Below are 22,750 nucleotides of genomic sequence, written 5' to 3'. Positions count from 1 at the left end.
GTAAAGTGCCACAAAATCTCATAATTCCAGTGGCACTGGACTTGGGTTCACATAGAGGTGGTCTGAGGGCAGCAATGGAGCAAATGGGAGGAACTGTTGAATAGTTATGAACCAGGAAGTGCTGGAGTGATAGGGTGTTCAGTATCTTGTATGCCTTACCCGCGGGAGATGAACCACCCGCCGTGAAATATGGAAGCGGGTCTGCATGGCTTTCATCCGATAGCCTGGATGCGGCACGAGGAAGCTGCTAATTGAAGCCGAGCACTATGCCTGTAGCCCACTGGAGGGCTGTGAAATAAATAAATGCAAAAATACCGAAGTTTGAATGACGGACTCCACCGAAGGAGGAAAAGCAATACTGCAACTACCAGCATGCAAATCATCAGAGAGGACATGCGCAAAGGGTGAAATAATAGTTGCAGGCTCCAGTCATTCACTGATTGCTATCCCAGGAAGAAGCAGCGTGAGCTGTGAAACGCGTCGGAACTTTAACCTTATCAGTTGTATTGTACGGCTTCTTGCTAATAAAGGGTTTGTAACCTGCTACCTTGTGGAGTGACGTCTCTGAAAGTTCCAAGGCACCTTAGTTGGATACATACATATATGTAAATGTATATGTATGTATGTATATGTATATTGAAAACATAAAGGTGAAAGTATAACTCATACTCTAAGGGGACTATAATTATATTGAACTATTAAGTTATATATAAATATATATATATATATATATATATATATATATATATATATATATATATATATATATATATATATATATATATATATATATATATATATATATATATATGGCGGAGAGAGAAGCGCACAAATACAATCTGCAAATTTACCTGAATGGGTCCGGTTCGTTTTTTATCCTGGTGGCAGCGGATGAAATAACGGAGTTCCTGGAATATATATAAATATATATATATATATATATATATATATATATATATATAAATATATATATATATATATATATATATATATATATATATATCTCAAAAACAAATTGCCGCTTGCCTGCCGAACTACTTGAGGCGGGTGCATCCTTTGTACAAGCGGCGTTGCACAAGTTAGATTCAAAACAAGGGGTGTCCCATTTCAAAAGACACACGGAGCACACTTTGGAGTTGGTTTAAGCATCTTTTAGTTGCACACAGCATGACGCGTTTCGTCTATCGACTTCCTCAGACGCTGGGTGCACTACTGGGAAGCTGTTGTTGCACCACCATTTAAAAAGTCAGCCTTTGCTCCTCCTCTGTCCGATGACAGCGAAGAGGGACTCTCACCATTGTCCTCCCTCTTCTGGTTTTTGGCTGCCATTTTACAGTGTGTTACTAGTTATTTGTTTTTATTGATGACACTCACTGGTTCGTGGATGATTTTAATTGTTGAGTCCTCCACTAGGTTTGGATATCACACACTTGATGTTTTTATCGGGCAGTACATACTGGAGCCTCTCGGTCCGCTTCTCTCCTTATTACGCCAACCGCTGCTTGTTATTCCGTTTTTATGTATTTCGATGTCAGTCACCGTGACTGACAATTTGTTTTTGAAATCTGAGGATACTAAACCTGCGAGAACCGCCGTTGGAAGGGAATTCCGCTTTGTCTTGTGACTAACACAGGGTATTCACCATTCATTGTCTTGTCATTTTGGAGGATGGAACTCCTCCTCTAAAAAAACAAAAAGTGACACACCTGTATACAGCCCACAGTAATTTCTTCAACTCCATCTTAGAGTTCAATCCTTTGTCTCTAGCTAACTGCACATTGTCTTTGATAACCATGTTAAAACTCTCAACAAGACTATTACTTCTTGGATGATATAGTGAAGTTTTCATGTGCTTAATTATCAAAAATGTTTTTTAAAAAACCTGAAAATTGTGCAGGGGCAAATTGACATCTATTTTCTATCAACATTTGGTCAAGAATTCCTTCCTTATCAAAGATGGACTCCAAAAACCCCATGACCTTCAGACTACTGGGAATCTTCACAAATCGTACTTGTGACCAACGGCTGTAGTAATCCACTAAAACGAATCCATACTCCAGCATGGCATCAAACAAAGCCATGGTTCCAATGATGGCACATCTATTGCTTCCACTGGACTAGGAACAGTGACCCGTGTTTTTTCGCTAATGAAACAATTAAGATTATCCCTCATACTATGATCAACCCTCCTGTCCAACCCTGGCCACCAAAAATTCTCTCAAATTCTTCTCTTTACTGATTGCATTCCTATGAGTCCCTCATGAGCTTGAACAATAATCTTGTCTCTCATTCCTTCAGGCATCACAAGAAAATTGGACCGAAACAATGACCATTTACTATGGACAATTCCTCAAAGACATGCTTGTATGCTTCCCCTAACTTTCCTTCTGATTTCCAACATGACCACCCTTGAAGGATGCCATCCCTTCTTTCATTCGCTCATCCAAATCACATGCAGTAACCCAATCATTCTCTGATATGGCACCATCGGAATACAACTCAACAGTACACACCAAATCCGCATCCACCACAACTTCATTCAATGCCTACACTTCTACATTTTTATCACACACTGGAAGACAAAAAAGTCAATCTGCTAACAGATTCTTGGCTCCAGGTACATATTCTACAGGATAATCTTATTCCTGAAGCCTGTACTTCCATTTGGCTATTCTAGGAGTAGCATGTTCCCCTCCTTGATAGTGAACAGTTGTACCAGGGGCTACTGTTAAACATGTACTATGAAACATGTGCCCCATAAACACATATTCAAATGTACAATGCCTCACCAGCATGCCAGAGCCTCTCTCTTGAGTATGATGGTTCAGCTCCTGTCAAACTTCTGGAAGCAAATGCTACCACCTCATCTTTGCTTTGTTGAATGCGAACAGCACCTAGACCATTTTGGCTCACATTACTCATGATTATGGTTTCATCATGAGTGTCAAATGATTTTAAAAGAATGGGATGCATCACCTCCTTTTTAATTAACTCAAACCCTTGATTACAATCCACACTCCATACAAATCTTACATTTTTTTAAAGTACATACGTTATGTTGTATGTTTTTTCCACACACCTGGGAATGAATCTAGTGTAAAACTCAATTAAACCCAGGAAAGATTGTAATTGATCCTTATTTTAAGGTGTTTAAAAAACATCAATTGCCTTAACCAGATTTGACTTGGGTTCTACACTATTGGCTGAGAATGTTTACCCCAAATAGTCAAAACTGTGAGTGTTAAATTTGCATTTTCTGTTCTAAGTTTCACCCCCTTCATTTCTTATGGACAGAACTTGATATTGCCTCTTGTCATGCTGCTGTTGATCTTTACCAAGCACCAGAACATCATACTGGAAAGCAACAACAACTGCAAACCCTTTAAACAAACATTCCACAACTCTTTGGGCTATGCCAGAAGCTGATGCTAACCCAAATGGCATATGCGTAAACTAAAAGAGACCCTCTGGGCTCTTATAAACAATGTCAAATGCCTGGATCCTTGATGCTGATTGATTTGATGATATGCAGCGGTCAAATCAGGCAAATTAAAAGTATTGCCCCCCCTTCAAGGTGAACAACAACTCTGTGATGTTGGGAAGCAGATGCCGATCAACCCATTTCTTAACATTAAGGCAATGCAAACCCACACACATGGATCCCTTAGCCTTGCAAGCTCAAACAATTGGAGTGACCCAGTCAGAACACTCAACAGGTTCAATGACCCCTTGCCCACATAACTTATCCAATTCCTTCTTTTTCTCAGCATACAAGGCTAGCAGCACTCATCTAACCTTGTGTGCTCCTGGCTGTGCTTTGTCTACCACATTTACCTTATGTGTAAACCCTCAAATGTGCTTAACGTTTCCTGGTAAACTTCAGGATACTCTTTTTCCTATCAGTTTTCTCCTTTACAGAAAAAAATCAGTATGTAGTTCTTCTGGATCTAGCAATGTCTCAAAATTCTTCTGATCATGCCAACCCAATAAACAAGCATCATCTTTAGCCACATACACTACACCTCTCGTGACACTGTTTTGAAATTTCAATTCAGCTTCAAATTTTCCCAAAACATGTTTAGGTTTGCCTCCATAAGCCACAGGTCAAATTACAGAGTCTCTCAATAGCACTCTTCCAAAAACCTCTCTCTGTTTTCTTTCACTCAACAACATGAGAGGAGAACCAGATTGTGCCATAACCTTGACATCAATACCATTAATGATCAATGTGCAGCACCGTCTTTTTATCAAGTTCAAGGAAATTCCCCACACAGACTCATTATACTTGTACATGAGTACATCCTTGACCACCCTATATCACTAGTGGAACCCTCAACCTCACCTAAAATGCTAGTTTCCAGTCTGTGTATTTTGCTTTGTTACACTCTTCCTGAAGATCTACAAAATCTGGCAAAATGCCTTTTTCGCATGCACTTTGCACATGACAGCTTTTTGGCCGGACACAGACCTGCATTTCCCAAATGGGATGTGACCCTTGACCCTTGACCTTGCCTAGGTAGGTCGCTCCCCCCGCTGCAGCTCCACCGCTGTTTTGCCGCCTGTGTGCTGCCTGTTTTGCTGGTTGCTGCCTGTTTTGCTGTCCTGCTGCTCTGACCCTGAGGTCGGCCCTGCCGCTGTTTTGCCACTCTGCCTGGTTTGTCTGCCCCCTTGCATGACTGTGCCCCTTTCTTACCTCTGTGCCCGGCTGCGTGACTGTGCCTGTCCTCTCCGGTGCTCCTTGCCCATGCTCCCCCCTCCCCTCGTGCCCCACTCCTCATCTGTTCCCGCCGCTGCCTCCCCTGCGGGCCCCCCCGGTGCTCATTCGCTGCCCTTCCCGCCTCCCTTCCCACCTTCCCATAAATGGTGGCCGCTGTGAGGCCGTGCAGCGGACGTGCGCAGCGGGCGCTCTGCTGGCACGCCAAAGGCACGCCTAAGGCAAGCCCGTCTGTGCTCGTTCGCGCTTGGACCGCGCCCAGCGCCAGAACCCCTGGACCACACAACATCCATGAAGCCCGCATCCGGTAGGATGCCAACACCCTCATCGCACTCAACCATGGACGACCACTCAGCTGCGACAAGGCCACCCCTAAGTGCACCCACCTTCACCTGCCGGAACTGCAGCTTCTCCTGCATCAAAGACGCCGAGACACCCACCACGACGGAACCCAACCAGCTCCGATGCATCCTGCTCAACACCCGCTCCGCACGCAAACACTCAGTTGAGCTCTGGGACTTACTCGACACCACATCACCAGACATCGCCTTCCAGACCGAGACCTGGATGAACGAAGCCTCCGCCCCAGACATCGCAGTGGCCATCCCCGACGAATACAAGATCACCTGCAGAGACCGTACCAATGGAGTCGGAGGAGGAATCGCCATCATCCACAAGAACACCATCAGGGTCTCTACAAACACCGCCGACACCCTCAACACCGCCGAACAGATGCGCTTCCAGATCCACACGGACTCCAAGACCACCCTAAGAGGCACCCTCATCTACAGACCACCCGGACCCCGTTCCCAATTCTGCAACTCCATCGCCGACTTCATCAGCACGCACGCACTGACCTCCACCGACTACATCCTCCTCGGCAACCTGAACTACCACCTGGAAACAACAACAACAGCAATTCCTCCACCCTGATCGACAACCTCACCACCCTCGGACTGAAACAGATTGTCACGACACCGACCCACATCGCCGGCTACACGCTCGACGCCATCTTCTCCTCTAGCCCCCACGTTGCCCTCAGCCACGCTTCCGAACTCACCTGGACCGACCACCACTGCATCCAATTCACCTTCCGAAAACCCGTCACACATCACCACACCCTATAGATCCCCCGACGTCGCTGGTGCAACGTCACCAAGGAACTACTACAAACACACCTCGCACTCAATCCACCGACCAACCCCACCGACCCCGAGGAGGGGGCCCACACCCTCAGACTCTGGATGGAAGACTGCGCCAACACCCTATCACCAATGAGACAGCACACCAACAGAGACACCAGCCAGAGAGCCAGCTGGTTCACCCCAGAACTATTAGCCTCTAAGCGCTCCTGTCAGAAACTGGAAAACATCTGGCACAACGAGAAGACACCCAACAGCCGCGCAGCCCACAAAGATGCCATCCGCAACCATCACCACCTCATCAGGACTACCAAAAAGGCCTCCTTCAACGACCGCCTCGACAACAACGCACACAACAGCAAGGAGCTCTTCAACGTCGTGAAGGAACTCTCAAACCCCAGCTCCTGCACCAACGGCATCCCGCCCTCCCAAGCCCTGTGCGACGCCCTCGCTGCCTTCTTCCACCGCAAGATCACCGACATCCACGACAGCTTCAACCCTCGGATTAACCCTGCCGACCCCACCACACCGGACCCACCGATACCCGCCGACCACGACCTCCTCACCACATGGACCAATGTGAACACGGAGGACACTATCAAGACCATGAGCACCATCCACTCAGGCGCCCCATCCGACCCTCTTCCCCACCACATTGTCAACAAAGCCGACAGCTCCATCGCACCCCTCCTGTGTAACATCATCAACCTCTCCTTCGAGACCGCGACCTTCCCTGAGAGCTGGAAACACGCCAAGATCACCGCCCTACTGAAAAAACCCAAAGCGGACCCGTGCGCGACCTCAAGAACTTCTGGCTTATCTCCCTGCTTCCGTTCCCAGCAAAGGTCATCGAGAAGATCGTCAATACCCAACTCTCCCGCTACCTAGAAGACAACAGCATCCTTGACCCCTCCCAGTCAGGCTTCCACAGGAACCAAAGCACCGAGATCGCCTTCATCGCCGCCACAGACGACATCAGAATCCTACTCGACAACGGCGAGACAGCAGCCCTCATCCTCCTGGACTTCTCTGCCGCCTTCAACACCATATGCCATCACACACTACGCACATGCCTCGACGACACAGGGATCCGTAACAAGGCCCTGGACTGACCCACCTCCTTCCTCTTCGATAGAACCCAAAGAGTCCGCCTCTCCCCGTTCCACTCCGGAAGCATCAAGACCATCTGCGGTGTCCCGCAAGGATCCTCCCTCAGCCCAACGCTATTCAATATCTACATGGCACCACTCACACGCATCGCCAGACATCACGACCTCAACATAATTTCCTACACCGACGACACCCAGCTGATCCTCTCCCTCAACAAGGACCCCCTCACCGCCAAATCAAACCTCCACCGTGGTATGAAGGCCTTCACCGACTGGATGGAAGAAAGCCAGCTCAAATTGAACAAGGACAAGACGGAGATCCTCATCCTCGGGCCCAACCCCGCAGCCTGGGACGACTCCTGGTGGCCCGCATCTCTGAGCACCCCCCTGCACCAACAAACCACGCACGCAACCTAGGATTCATCCTTGACTCGAAACTTAGCATGACCAACAAAGTCAACGCAGTCTCCTCCACCTGTTTCGACACCCTCCGCATGCTCCGCAAGATCTACAGATGGATCCCGACAGACACACGGAAAACCGTCACCCATGCCCTCGACAGCAGCAGACTCGACTACGGAAACGCCCTCTACACCGGAGCCCAGTCCAAGCTCATCAACAGACTTCAAAGAATCCAGAACGCCTCTGCACACCTGATCCTCGACGTCCCGCGCCGAGACCACATCACCCCCCACCTGAGAAACCTGCACTGGCTCCCCGTCGACAGAAGAATCTCCTTCAAACTCCTGACCCATGCACACAAGGCACTCCACAACACCGGCCCAGCCTACCTCAACAACCGACTCTCATTCTACGTACCCAACAGGAAACTCCGCTCCGCCGACCTGTCACTGGCTGCCGTCCCACGTATCCACAGAACCACTTCTGGGGGCAGGTCCTTCTCCCACCAAGCCGCCAAGACTTGAAACACCCTCCCTCTCTTCCGACGACAAACTGAAGACCCGCAAACCTTCAGGAGACTACTCAAGACCTGGCTCTTCGACCACTAGCAGCCTCCCCCCCAGCACCTTGAGACCCTCGTGGGTAAGTAGTGCGCTTTACAAATCCTCTGATTGATTGATTGATTGATTGGTTGATTGATTGATATGCTACCACACCTCTGACACTGCGATTGTTTAAAGGTTGTTTTTTGTTGGGCTTATCTGATACTTTTTCAATCTTTTCTTTCTTTTTCCCTTTCTTGTATTTGCTCCTCACAGCTAACACATTCTGAGGCTCGAAATATGATGATACAGTCATTTTTTCCATACAAGTACTTGTACTCTCAATCCTAGTTACAATATCTACTGTTTTTCCTAATGTTTGGTTAGGATCGGGCAACAAAAATTCTTGAACTTTCTTATTGTTAGTTTTCTCAACCAATTGACCCCTAATTATTTCCTCCTGAAAAGTTTTGTATTCGCTTGATACCGTCAGAATTGATAGAGCTCTTACATAACTAGCAGCCGATTCGCCTGCAATTTTGATCTTTCTGTAAAACTTTTGCCTCTCAATAATGACATTTTTGCATGTCTTAAATCTTACGTCCAGAGATTTTATAGCCAATGCATTTTTATCTATGCCGCCATCACCTTCGCCCTAACCATCAGTTGCCACAACCTCCTTGGAAATATGTCTCAATATTTTCCTTCCGTCCGAATACAAACAATGACATAGCATGGTAAATTTCTTTTTGTGGGTGAAGGGCTCACCTTCCAAGGTGTTAAGATATGCTTCAATGGCTTCTTTCCATGTTCACAATCTGACTTAGGATCAGTTGAATTTGTTGAAAAAACTGGAGGTGGCACAATAGATTGCTTCATTGTAAGAGTACAAAAATATTTGAATATGTTTAACCAACTCAACCCATACAAAAATATAATTCAAAACGAATATTATATTATAAAATGTAGTGTATGCCTCTTATAATACAAAACTAAATGCAGTGCAAGGAAAACCAGGTGTGCTTGTCACCTTATAGACAGGTTCAATCTCACAAATCTGCAAGATGGTGTGCAAATCACCAATAGTGAGCTGAATTCCATGGAATAGATAGAGTGCAATACAACGTTGAGAATATAGAGTAGATGTGCCTCTCACCTTAGACACAGACTAGTACAACAAACTATTTATACAGTAGCATACAATGTTCCAGGTGTGCCTGTAACCATATGTGCAGGATTTCTCCATGCTGGTGTGAGGTTCTGTGAATTCTGAACCCGTGGGTTCCATTTTGTTTATGGCAGCCATTTTGTGGTTGCCCTCACATAGGCCATGATTGTGGCTGAAACAAGTCTTTTAAGGACATGTAGACCTTAGCTTGAGTTTGTGCTGACTCCTGTTTGACCTGAGTGAGCTGACCCTGTTGCCTGAAGCTGACCTTGTTAACCACTTGGCTGCTAAGGGGTGTGTGCGAGGTCCATTGACTTTCCATTGAAATCAATGGAAAGTCCATGACGAGTTACCCTTGTCATTAGCGCTGAAGGGGTTAAACCAGTTCCTGCCCTTTAGCTGATCAAGATTGAGGATCAAAGCACAGGACATTGTAGAGTTTGGTATGCACACACACACCCCTTATCTGTTTTCTGTTCCTTCTTTTATGGTCTGTTTATGATATGGGTTGTGGTCCTTTTATTATGGGTTTGTCCGGCTTGTGTAAGAAGGAATGTTAGGTATTTTGCATGCTTGCAAAAGCTAGGACTGCCCCTTACTTGTATGCTGAAGTTTGTAACCCTGAGAGCATATAAAAGGCCTCTGTTCTCTGTATTCCTCAGACTACCTCATTCAGTTGCTACGGCTTCTGTGTGACGTGGCCTCACTTATTAAATTTAATAAAGATGTCTTTTCATATTTTCAGCTTCTGTGCCAAGTTCTTTTTATTAGTAAGTATTCCCTGAGCATGAAGATTTCAGTTCTTCAAATGGCGCCCAACATGGGACTTCATCAGAGAAGTGACTTACTGTGGGAGTGATCTGGTCAGAGGACTGAAATCTACTGAGGAGGACAGAACAGGGTTCTACTAAGGAGGTACTCTGTGCACAGGGATTCTGGAGATTCTTTGATTCTGCAGCCCAGTATATTTCTGATCTCTCTGATTTTGATCCTCCACATGATGTCACTCCTGACTGAGAACCTTTTTGGCGTGAGTATTCTAAAAAAGACCGTTAGGTCATGCAGAACTTGACAGTTAGAATTTGGATAACCTTTTGATTAGTAAAAATAAGAAGTACAAGTGGGTCGCTCCCACGACTTTGTTTGGTTTCTTGGTTTTGATTTGGTTATTGCAATTACCAAAGCAGAGGGGTTTGGTTTCTTGGTTTTTGATTTGGTTATTGCAAATTACCAAAGCCGAGGGGCTCGTATATTTGCGAGTGTATTGGCAGAGATAACCCCTTGAAGTTTGAAGCTAGATTAGTGAGCTATAAGATGCCTAATCTTAGCAAATTTGGGACTGTAGCTTTGGAACTTTGGAATTTGTGTTGGCCAACTTTGGATTTGTATAGGTTTGGATATGCGAATTGCAATTTGTGTAGGCAGGTAATTAGGAGATATTTCTCCATTTGGTTTAGTTGAACGGTGCACGTACGAAAAGTACCGTAAGCACCACTTTGATTATAATACTTGCGTATTCCGCAGTATTTTTGGCATGCCTGTTTGTAAGCTCACATGGAAAAATGTGTTGCTTTTTTGGAAGGTACCATAGTGTGATGAGAAGTAAATTAGCCGCCCCCCCTAAAGGTAATATCTAAATACGTTTAGATTTACAAACATATTTCTTCCTTGATGATTTTGTATCCCCAGGGAATTAAAATATGACATAATACAAAACAAGGATCCTTTGTTCTGCGCAGTTTTATGAATGAAGCTATGCAGAACGATTTTGTTTGGTGTTCTGCTAGCCAAAGCTAGTGAATTGAGTGTAATTTCGCTTCTTGGACATACATCAGTCTGTTGGGCTGTTTTTGCAGTCTTTTTGAAACACAATTGAGAAGCGTTTCTTGTAAATATGACTAACAACTAGTATTTACAAATGGTTTGGTTTAAGTACAGTCTGTGAGCTGTCCTTGGTTTCTGTCCTGAGTATTGATTTGTGGGTTAAATGTGTGTTTAAATGTCGATGTGGGTTTCCCATTAGTGCAACTTCTGTAAGTACATAGCGATGGCGCTATTCACGAAATGCATGGCTAAAGCGCGCTGTATTGTGTGTCCTGAGTGTTTGACCCCTTTCTGTTTATGTCTGAAATGAGCTCAATGTCTGTTTGTGATTTTTCTTGATGTTTTCAATCTATTAAGCAACATTTTGTAAGCATATTTCTGGGTCTGTTGCTAAATAAAATTGTCCTTTTTAGAAAGAAAAAAATGGCGCAAACATTTTGTCATGTTTCAAGTTAGGCGTCTGTGCTTGGGCTTATAAATGAATGCGTCTAAAAATGATAGGCAAGGGATGCAACTTGCTCTTATATGTGGAATTATCAAAAATAATTGGGTTTATTAAAAAAATATTAATTTTGAAAAATAATTATTAAAAATAAGTGCTACAAAATTCGTTTTTTTCTATTCATGAAGCTTAATGCTCATACTATGACATCCTAGCATTAAAATTTAATTTAAGTTGTGCTATATCGCATAATGAGAACATTAGCATATGGAATTTCACTTAGCGCAGGCGTACAAAACTCATTTTTCTAAAGATTTACATGGGATATGTCTGATTAAAAATCTCTGTAATTTGTAAAGAACATTCTGAGGATGATTAATATGTATCACAAGTATAGGATATTTATTTTTAAGTGCCCCAAACATCAAAGTCGAATTTGGGTAAAATAGACCATTTAAAACAGCATTCTTGCCATTTATGATAGCTTTAAAGTGCTTTAGGCTTCAGTAAATGCATACATTTAGGTGTAATACAAATTTGCAGACTGTCCCCATTTGGGGTTTGCTTTTAAATGGCCCAGTGAGATTCATTTAATGTTGCTGAAATGAGTACCATTGCATAGGGTAATAGCAAACATCTGTTCTAAAGATGGGATGTTATGTTATTATGTTTTGCGAATTAGTCACAGTAACTGTTTTAATATTCTAAGTATAGAAATAAATTGTAGCCCCTAACAGGAGTAATATATATATCATGTGTTTTAAATAGGGTTGGTCATTGCAGGTTAGAAAGAGTTGGGAAGGTTTTTTGTCTTTTTTCAGCCTTAAGAGTGAGGAAGAGATAGAGGGCTGAGGAGCCCGCAAGGCAGATTTTGACCTTAAGGTCAGTAAGGTGGGAGTTAGGAGTAAGTGTAAACAGATGGAGAAATGATAGCTTGGAAAAGCAGGGCCTCAAAGGGTGTTGGCGCACGGGACACGCAGAGTGTCAGTGAAAGAATTTTACTTTTGGAAAGTTAAAAGGGCTTCATGTTGCAAGCTGACTGACAAGATGGTAACAGTTAAGTAATGGAATTTTTTTTGTCACCGCTCATTTATATATGCTATCATTTTGTATATGCTTTTTGTGCTTGATATACAGTGAGTATATCTGATGGCTTGACATGTCCGTTTTGTGCGTTTTTTTGCATGTTTTTGTTTTATGTTGCTGCTTATAATACTATTACAAGTTTACCTGTGTTGTGAAGGGATATACATGACGATGCGTATCGCTCCACAACAGTTGGGTTGATTTGCTAAATTCCACAGATATTATATTTTCATTTTGTGAACACGACACAGACAACACTTCATCAGTGTATTTATTTATTTATTTATTTATTTATTTTAACAATTTGTAGAGCGCGGCGTATACCCGTAGGTGTCTTGGCGCTGTAACTCATCTTATTGTCTCTGTCATAACATTGTCAAGTTTTAAAGAGGCATGCTGAGGAAGAAAATCATTGGTCAAACAACCAGGTCTTCACAAATTTTCTGAATTGCCACAGTGACGATGTCGACCTTATCACCATCGGCAGAGTGTTCCAGAGTTTGGCCGCGGTGTTGGTGAAACATCTATCTCCCCAAGTGACCGTCCTCGTCCGAAACACTGTAAGTTGGTACAAATGTTCGGATCTAAGGGATCTCATAGGATGATATAGGGTGAGCCTCTGTCTGAGAAACACCGGTCCAAGACCTTGTAATGCCTTATAAGTGAGGCATAAGGTTTTGAATTTGATCCGGTTTCTCACTGTGAGCCAGTGGTAACTCCTTATTACATGCTTAACGGATTTGAATTTGGGGGTGCCTGACAGCACTGTATGTCAAATTTGGCTTTAATGGTATTTGAAGGAAAATAAAAAAGAGATATAAAGAATCAAAGTGGGTCACATGCTGTTAGTCACGTACTGCCCCTCCCCTTAAGGAATAGGCAGCCCTAAAATTATGTATCCTGAATCGGACGTAAGGATAAATTATAGATCTGTGACTTTTGTGCATGGTGACCTAATTTTTATATTACATTAGTCAGTTTTGTTCTGATTCCTAAGTAGTATATGGCTTTGTACCATAAAGGAAACCAGGTTTTATTTTTCCCTGAAGAAGGAACTGGAACATTAGCTGAGATTACCGTATATGGTGTAGCGGCCAGCGGTAGAGTTTAAATTTGTGTATTATTTTGACCTTTTGTGTATCACCCATACTCTTGGTATTGTGTCACATGCCTGACTATCACCCAAGCGCATCGTGCCTAGTTATTGGGATTTTAGCTGTGTCCTAGTTCCATTTCCCTTTTCCATATTCTTTTCACCAGTTAGCCCATTTCTTTATTGTTGGTGAATTATTCAGGTTCACACTTTCAGATTGAAGTAATGTACCATGGACCCCCATCTTATGTATAATTCCCTTTTGTATAACCAGACTGTTTTCCCTGATAATCTGTATTATGCGATTTTTCTTTTGAGATGTTCTAGATAAGGAATTTAGGAACACCTATATGTAATCATTGAGATAAAATGTGTTTACCCCATTAGACGATGCCACTATGTGTGAGGACATCCATTCAGATAGAATTCCCATGTCGCTATCTACCCTCAGATGGTGAAGGATATGCTCTCACACGGAAACCCAATTGAAGAGCCTAGAGGCACTGTTTTGCCTACTGCCTTTGTTTTTGTATTGCCTTTGAGAATGACAGTGTATTTCAACGCAGAATTGTCCCATGGCGTATGGCCACTCCTTTGAAGATTGCAGGCCACCTGTTTTCAGTCCCCTTGTTATACAATGAACTGTTTAAAGCATCGCACTTGCTCCATCAGACGGCATTGGACATCACAGAACCAGAATTTCAGTGCAAAAGAGCGCCTGTCATGTACTGGCAACCTCTGACAGTGTGCAGTCCCTTGAGTCCCTTGGCCTGAGTTTTGGCCACACCCCCCCCTTTTCCTTTGCTCCAACGGAAGTGCAGTGCACCGGAGGATCCAAGATTGGAAAAAGGCACTACATTCTGGTACCCATGAAAGAGCAGCCTGAGCGTTCTCTGACACTGAGTAATGAGTGTTGGAGCCTGAGAATGTAGACCCGGATCTGCATAAAATGATCTGTGCCCTTGATCAATGAAGAGCACACTATCTGTAGTGCCTGCCGCAGAGGAGAGATATTGGTGCACTGCCTTGAGACATTGAGACTTTCAAATGAGCTGTGAGTGTTAGGAGGGCCAGGAGGGCACTCCAACGGATACTGAAAAACACTATTTTTCATGGGAGGCCTGAAACAAGAGGCCCATGCAACAACTGGAGCAGATATGATGGACAATAGAAGCCTGCCAGAGAGGCTTTTGAACGGACTCTGAGCATAGTTGGTTTCACAAGTGGTTTCCGTGTGATTGCATAAAATGGGTTTGAGGAGACTGATCATTATTGTTTTGCTGGCATTGTTTTAAAGTAGTATTCTGTTTAGTAAAAGCAGAATAAAGTCCATTCTCTGTGGAAGAGTATTCCCTTTTCACCTCTTGCCACTGTTTCACCTGAACATATAATAAGTTACTGAAATGCATAGGAGCCATAGAGCCATAAAAATGTTACTAGATAATTTTAGGATCTGCTTTCTGCTTAGGGTTGTGAAAAATTATAATTTTGTTTGTAATAGTGGTCATTACTTTCTCCTGTTGTCTATATGTTCTTAAAAACGTGTTTTCTAGTGCTTTTAAGCATAATGTTGTCTCTGATGGGTGGGATTGTTTTTGCTACCCAGTTGACATCTGTACCCACCTCCCAACCTATGTCTCTTCCTACTACTACTTCTTTGCATGCTTTCCATACTTTACCTGAACATGAACTGGTTAGGAGGTCAGAGTTTACTAATAATTCCTTTGTACAGCTTCTGCATCAACACCAGTTAGTAATGAACACCACAAATAGTTGGGTGTGTGGTTTTATGCCACATACTACAGATAGAGGTATTCCCTATTTGGTTCTGTCATTTAGTTACAATGGGTCTGTATGGGCATATCAGACGATGTTTATTTATGCCAACGAAGTCTATCCCTTGCGTTCCATGAAAGATAATTCGAGTAATAATGCCTTAGTGAAGGGAATAACGGATAATATTGACATCGATTCAGATACAGACTGAGTGATTGCCTATGTAAGGGCAAAAGGAGGGTCTGAGGTTCTGTGAATTCTGAACCCGTGGGTTCCATTTTGTGTATGGCAGCCATTTTGTGGTTGCCCTCACATAGGCCATGATTGTGGCTGAAACAAGTCTTTTAAGGACATGTAGACCTTAGCTTGAGTTTGTGCTGATTCCTGTTTGACCTGAGTGAACTGACCCTGTTGCCTGAAGCTGACCTTGTTAAACCAGTTCCTGCCCTTTAGCTGATCAAGATTGAGGATCAAAGCACAGGACATTGTAGAGTTTGGTATGCACACACACACCCCTTATCTGTTTTCTGTTCCTTCTTTTATGGTCTGTTTATGATATGGGTTGTGGTCCTTTTATTATGGGTTTGTCCGGCTTGTGTAAGAAGGAATGTTAGGTATTTTGCATGCTTGTAAAAGCTAGGACTGCCCCTTACTTGTGTGCTGAAGTTTGTAACCCTGAGAGCATATAAAAGGCCTCTGTTCTCTGTATTCCTCAGACTACCTCATTCAGTTGCTACGGCTTCTGTGTGACGTGGCCTCACTTATTAAATTTAATAAAGATGTCTTTTCATATTTTCAGCTTCTGTGCCAAGTTCTTTTTATTAGTAAGTATTTCCTGAGAATGAAGATTTCAGTTCTTCAGGTGTTGTTTTTACTTTGTGACGAATAGTGAGTAAGATGGAAAATTTACAAAAACCAGGTGTACCTGACCCCATTTGTGAAGCTTAAAAGTATACGTGTCACTAACAGAGAAACACGCAAACCTTTGCTAATGGCAAATTAAGAATTGTGCATCATGAAATGATGCACTGTAACCGTGGAATTGTGTGTGTATCACTGCCAAACCGACACAGCCAGTGATTAAGTAAGTGTATGTATCACAGAATATGCACTGCCATCCGACAATGCCGTTCAAAATGGCCGCAAGGCACACAACGTGCGCGATGACGTAGTCACGCTGTGTGCCACCTCTTTAGCTGCTCATTCTCGATTGTTTCTGTGCACAAAGCCATTGAAAGTGGCTGTGATGCCCACAACATGCGCAATTATGTCATCTTGCAGTGTGCCACCTCCTTAGTTGCAAAGTCTAGTTTGCTACTGTGACGCAGACACACACAGCCTCGCTCACTCTCCCTCGTAGCATTCAAGGATGCTCGCGTGGTAGCCGTTGTAATTGTTATTAAGAATGTGAAATACAGAAGGAGGATGAATCACCAACTTCAACGCTCCTCCCTCAACTGACTATGCTTTGTCCCCCAACATTCCTTTGCCGTGGATACCCCCATGGTCCATCACACTGGAGTATAATACCCAACAATACAAATGGTGATGCTGCGTGTGCAATGTAATTCATTTTATTTATTTATTTCGTTACTTAACTCTGTTCGGCCATATGCCATAGTTTACTATCCCTCACCCAGCCCCTCCCCCGCCCGCCTCACCGCCCGCAGCACTCCCTCGAGGAGCCGCCACTGGACATTCAACTCTCTGGTCTTGAAAAATTACGCTACTGGGGAGATGGTGACATTGAAAAAGCAGTGACCATGGTTGGTTCTAGAGGGACCTTTTTGCTGCCAGTCATGAAAATAGACATATAGGGAATGTGAAAGTGGTTTATTAAGTGTGGTGGGTTGAGGGTCACCACAAGTAATAAAGAAGCTATCTTGTTAGGTTAAGTGAAAGGTTTCAGTAATTTAAACCTGAGCTTAACCCCTGGCAACTATTTTACAGAGCAGACAGGGTTAACCTAGAGCAAATGTGCAAAGCATTTAACCCTTTCAGTGCTGCGCGAATTTCGCTGCAGTGCTGAAGGGTTTAAAACCGTATTGGCTCATGACGGAAATGTTCCGTCATCAGCACCGGAGCACCGACACTGATGACGGAACCGTTCTGTCATCAGCATGCAGGGGTTAAGAAGTATCAAAACACTGAAAAAGTCCAAAACACAATACAATCAAAATCCTGCTCAAATTTTTGAAAATAGAGCGAAATGTAGTGAACAAAATGACATCAAATTCAAAATAAAAAAAAATCTAATAAGAGGAATATATTTATTTGTTTTGAAGGATTTAAGGAACATAGCAACACAAAGCATAAAGTGCCAAAGACAGTCAATAGTCATTTCAGAGTGGGACCTAGGTGTGATTTGAAGCCAACTGCAATGTAGTGTGGGTCAGATACACTTACCAGTTTTGACCCAGTTTGAAGGTTTTACTTTGGGACTTAGTTTTTTTTCTTGAATTAAAAATCCTTCTGTGGCACACGGCAGTAGGCTGTATCTGAGAAAGACTTCATAAGGTTAGCTAGGCTTTAGGCAATGTACTGCTGAAGTTTTTGGTTTGAGCAGAAAAAGCTCAGAGTGGAGAAATTTCAAATTTTGCTGCCAGAGCAGTACTCTTGTCAGCTGAATACTTTTGATGCCTTTGCTAAGTCAAGATTTTTACTTTCAACCGCATTTTTAGAACTCAGAATTGTTCAGCGTGGCAAGGCCACAGCTGAATCCAATGTGGATTTCCATTAGTCCGGATACCTTCCCTCCAAGGGTCTACTGAACAGGATTTGCTGCTGTGGAGAAGCTCCAAAAGGGATGAACCAAAGAGGTTGTCCCTTGGGCAGAAAGTCTGGCGTGGTTCGTCCTGGTTCTTCGGTTCAGTGGTCTGGAAGTCTAAATATTTCTAAGTCCCAGCCTTCAGAGGCGATATGAGAAGTCCAATTGGACACAGCCACAGCATTTGAGGGACAAGACTAGGGGTGGGTGGAATGTTCTGTTCTGTCTGCAGAATTTGCAGAATTTTGGCTGCTCCACATTACTCTTTAAAGCAGAGTTCTGGCCAAATTCCGCCATTCTCTGAATAGTAATATTTTTCTCCTGCAAGACTCCAAAATATGTGAGCAGGTGAGAGGGACCGAGATTTGGCAACCCCTAGCATGATTTTCTGACGTGTGCGGTCGTCGGTGTTTGCGAGTGGTCGCAGTCAGAAGGCTCCTGTTCAAGTAGATTTGCTGTGGGTTGAGTAGATTTTCTATTCGAGCGGCAGCAAAATCAACTCGATGGCTGTGCACTCTTGCTCAGTGCATGGTGCAGTTTGCTCAGATATTCAGCACTGCTCATGCTACCAGTGCTAAATTGCAGAGCGAGTTCCACATTTTCCACTCTTTGGTGGAACTTCATGGACTCTCGCAGAGTTTTTCTGTAACTCAGCTGAATTTTACAGAGTGAAACTCTGTGAGTTCCACCCACCCGTACTCGTGACCAGGGCCGGACTGGCTATTGGGCAGTTGTGTGTGCTGCCGAGCAGGGGGATGCTTTCGTTGATGGGGACCTGTGTGTGCAAAACGAAATTCGTTTTGCTTGTTTTTTTTCAAAGCGCACGCAGGTCCCCATCAACAAAATACGCACATACCACAGAGAAATCATCCCCCTGCTCGGCAGCACACACAACTGCCCGGTAGCCAGTCCGGCCCTGTTCGTGACTCATTCCAGCAGAGGCTACCAGCATATTTCAGTTGCTCTCAGAAAATGTGCTAATTGTTACAACAGCCTCTTCGCATTCCTTCCCCTTGACAAAGTCCTCCACATTGTGTCACCCATCCTAATGCAGGTTTCGTCTCCTATTGACACCTTCCCTTATTGTCATACATGGCAAGCTCAGGGCCTTACACAAGATACTTGCCAAGTTCCTTGAATTGGCTTTTACATCCACCAATGACCTCGACTTTCTCTCAAAAGCTTTCTATCCCCTGCTATTTTCCATCCAATCAACATCTCATATCCCAACCCTCTCATTAACTACCCCTTGACCAAATCCACTGTGTATTGCCTCCTGATCTAGATCCATCACCTAGCTGAATCCCACCACTGGAATGACCTCCCTCTGGGAATCCCATCAATCGGAAGGTTTGGTGCTTGCAAGAACAATCTCAACAGCAACTTTTCCAATGCAACTTTTGCCATTCTGAGAGTCCATTTCCGAAAAATCTGCCTCTAACCCCTGGCTCCAGGTTATCACCCCAATTCCATGACCCCTATCATGCTTCTTTGTTGTAATTCGGCCCATTAAATATGATCAAAAACCATAAGAAATGAAAGTATAAATAAAGAAGTGGAATTCTGTGCATCTTTGTCTTATAATTCCCTCATTATGGAGTCAGGCAGAGTGGAATTACTGCATGGAATCCACTCTGCCTGTTTCTAAGTGAGCCAGTGTTCCCACACCTAGTTTTCCCAAGTGATCAAACACGGACCAGAGCTTACCAGGTGATTATTCTTCCTTGAAAAATTGCATGAGGCTTTGACTCGAGCACCCGCCAAACCTCTTTCCCCATTTGTTTTGGCATGGGAAGCATACACTTCTACCTTTTCCCAGAGCTTAGCTTCCCCTTCCCTCTCCCACTCTCCATGCCTCCCTTCATACACCCCCATCCAGCACAGATGCTGCACCATACATTAACCACCTACTTGAGCAGGTGGTAAACAAGGGCCAGATGTAGGAGCCCAAATACCGGTCGGTAACGGCCGAATTCGGCTGTTACCGACCGGTATTTAGGAATCGGCATGTAGGGGCATCATTTTACAGATTCGGTAAATTTACCGAATCGGTAAATTTACCGATTCTGTAAAATACCGAATCGGTATTTTTACCGATTCGGCAAGTTCCATATGTAGGTGGGACTCTTCTGAGTCCAATAGGCCTTTCAGATTCGGTATTTTACCACCCAATCCAATTGGGTGGTAAAATACCGAATCCAGGTGTACATGCACATGTGTGCATGCACACCTATGCCATGTGACAGACAGACATGCCCTTAGGGCATGTCTGTGTGCCACATGGCACACATGCCTGTATTGGGGGTGCTAGAGGGTGTCAAAGTGACACCCCCTGCACCCTTGCTGGAATCAGTATTTACCGATTCTGTAATTACAGAATCGGTATTTCCCATTGATTCCTATGGGCTTCAAAGCCCATAGGAATCAATGGGAAATACCGATTCTGTAATTACAGAATCGGTAAATACCGATTATTACCGATTCGGTAATTGAAATTTAAAATCTACCTACATCTCCCAGCTTCTATTTTACCGATTCATAAATACCGAATCGGTAAAATTCGGTATTTATGAATCGGTAAAATAGAATTACCTACATCTGGCCCCAAGTGCCTTAAACCCTATGTACAATCACACAGGATTCTGTGTGGTTCTACAACTGGTAAATCCAGTCCTACATGGTAATTCCCCATTCCATCGGATTTAACTCGTAATTGCATGCTATTGGCGTGGGTTTACTGCACGGCAACGTTAATTTCACTTGCGGATTTACCACCCCGCAGGTACCTTCCAATTTATAATCTTCCCCTATATGGACCAGGTTTCACTTACAGTAAAGCAGCAGAGAGGCACAAACATTCTGCACATCGCGTGCTCATTATAGGACAACAGCATGCAGCAATAACAGCGCATCCTGAAAACAGCATGTGTGCAATTTATTTATGGAGTGCGATCTAGCCAAAGGGATATCAGTGTGCTGCAGAGCAATTTGTTTATTTCACTCCCTGTCACTTGCTCGACGAAAAGTGCCTGGTGTTACTGCATCCTGCAGTCTTCTCTATCTGCCCCCTTCGCTTGCTAAGGCTGCCATCTCCTTTATAAAGTCTAATTCTCTTTGTTTCTAAGATTGGTTGAACCAGAACAGTGTCCCAATCTTCTCAAAAATCTTGTCACACATCTCAGCTTTACACTTAGTTCTAATTACCATGGCATTTATTTCCATCCTCATCATTATTAACGCGCCCTTCTATTTTGATATCGCGCCGGATTGGAAATGTGATAAAAAAATGAATGCAGATGTTTTCTTTCACATCTTATTTACACCTGTTTTTAACAGGTCCTAGTAAGCAGCTAACTCAGCACGAGATGTACCCTGTATTTATTAGCTGGATAAGCTGAATAAAATATCAGCTACAGGATGAGGGAAATTCATCTGGGTCAGGAGAGTTTAGTATTGGCCCATTTTGCCTGGACCCATGCCAGTCTTTTAGGATATCCATTTGCCCGATTCATAAAAGAATTTCTGACTTAGGAAAGGTGTAATACAGGAGGACTCTTTCAAGTACATGTCTTTGTGAATCAGTCTCAAATGTCAAACTATTAGTAAAAGTGCAAGAAGTCACTGTCCTTTCGATGTGTATGAATCGTATATCCATATTTCCTGGATTTTCCCATCTTTTTCTTACTTTAGATTATTTGGGGCCAATTGATAAAGTCATGTAAGGGGATTCAAAGGAGTACTACAGGAGACTAGTTTGAATACACTAAAATGTCATTGTGAATATAGGCCTCGGTGAATCGTAATGGAAATTATAAATATTGTCAGTTGTTCTACTCAAATGCAGGCATGGCTCCATTAATCCATTGGTACAACACTTTCATGTAGCTGTCGAAGTCGTGGTTTACTACGATTACTTTAGGGCCTGACCTAACCTCACAACTGTATTATGAAAGGAGCTTTTTGACATTCGTAGGACAAGACATGAGGTAGCTAACAGATCCCGACCCCACAATTATGCCACAATAATGCAAAATAATTTGATCATGTGTACAGACTGCCATCAGAATGAGCGCTAGCAGATCTGTGGGTAAAAAGAAATCCTTTCTAATTTTGAGAACAATTGAAGAGCAAACAATCTGATCAAATTTCACTCAAGATTTACACTCCTGGGCACAGTGATTAGCTGGTTCTGGTGGCTCAGTGGACTAATGCATCCACTGCAGGGGTCTGTGTATGACCTCATGGTCACAGGTTCAAATCCCGGTAGGTCCACTCAGCCTTTCATCCATCTGAGGTCGATAAAATGAGTACCATTGAGTTGGGTAACAACAAACATCTGTTATTCAGTGCCAAGAGACCTCTGGGTGAACGTGTGCTTTACAAATACACATGCTATGTTTATAGTGATCATATTTTCCTTGTCGTTGCATTAAGCAGCACATTGGGCCAGAAGGTCCATATGTCTGGCATGACATTTTGGATGTATGGAGAATGCCTCCAACATCCTGATATAATGTAACATAACATTTGTTTTCAGAAATCACTAGTACTAACAACTCTCAGTTGGTATAACTACTTTGCATTTTTTTTAGCCAATCAAATAAGTTTATTTCGGAATATCGGCATCCTTAAAACCTTCATAAAAGTCATTAAACACTTAGAATACAATTCATTAAAATGATGAA

General features: G+C 43.4%; 1 protein-coding gene across 1 annotated transcript in view; it reads right to left on the bottom strand.

The window, feature by feature from the left end:
• The window catches only part of LOC144782335 (contactin-4-like), a 964,244-nt gene that overhangs the window by 889,388 nt on the left and 52,106 nt on the right, over positions 1-22,750 (bottom strand). The window lies entirely within an intron of this gene.

The sequence above is a fragment of the Lissotriton helveticus genome, chromosome 9 (assembly GCF_964261635.1).
Source record: "Lissotriton helveticus chromosome 9, aLisHel1.1, whole genome shotgun sequence".
NCBI classification, from domain to species: Eukaryota; Metazoa; Chordata; class Amphibia; order Caudata; family Salamandridae; genus Lissotriton; species Lissotriton helveticus.
The sequence above is the reverse complement of the archived record's forward strand: the minus strand, read 5'-3'. Positions and strand labels throughout refer to the sequence as shown.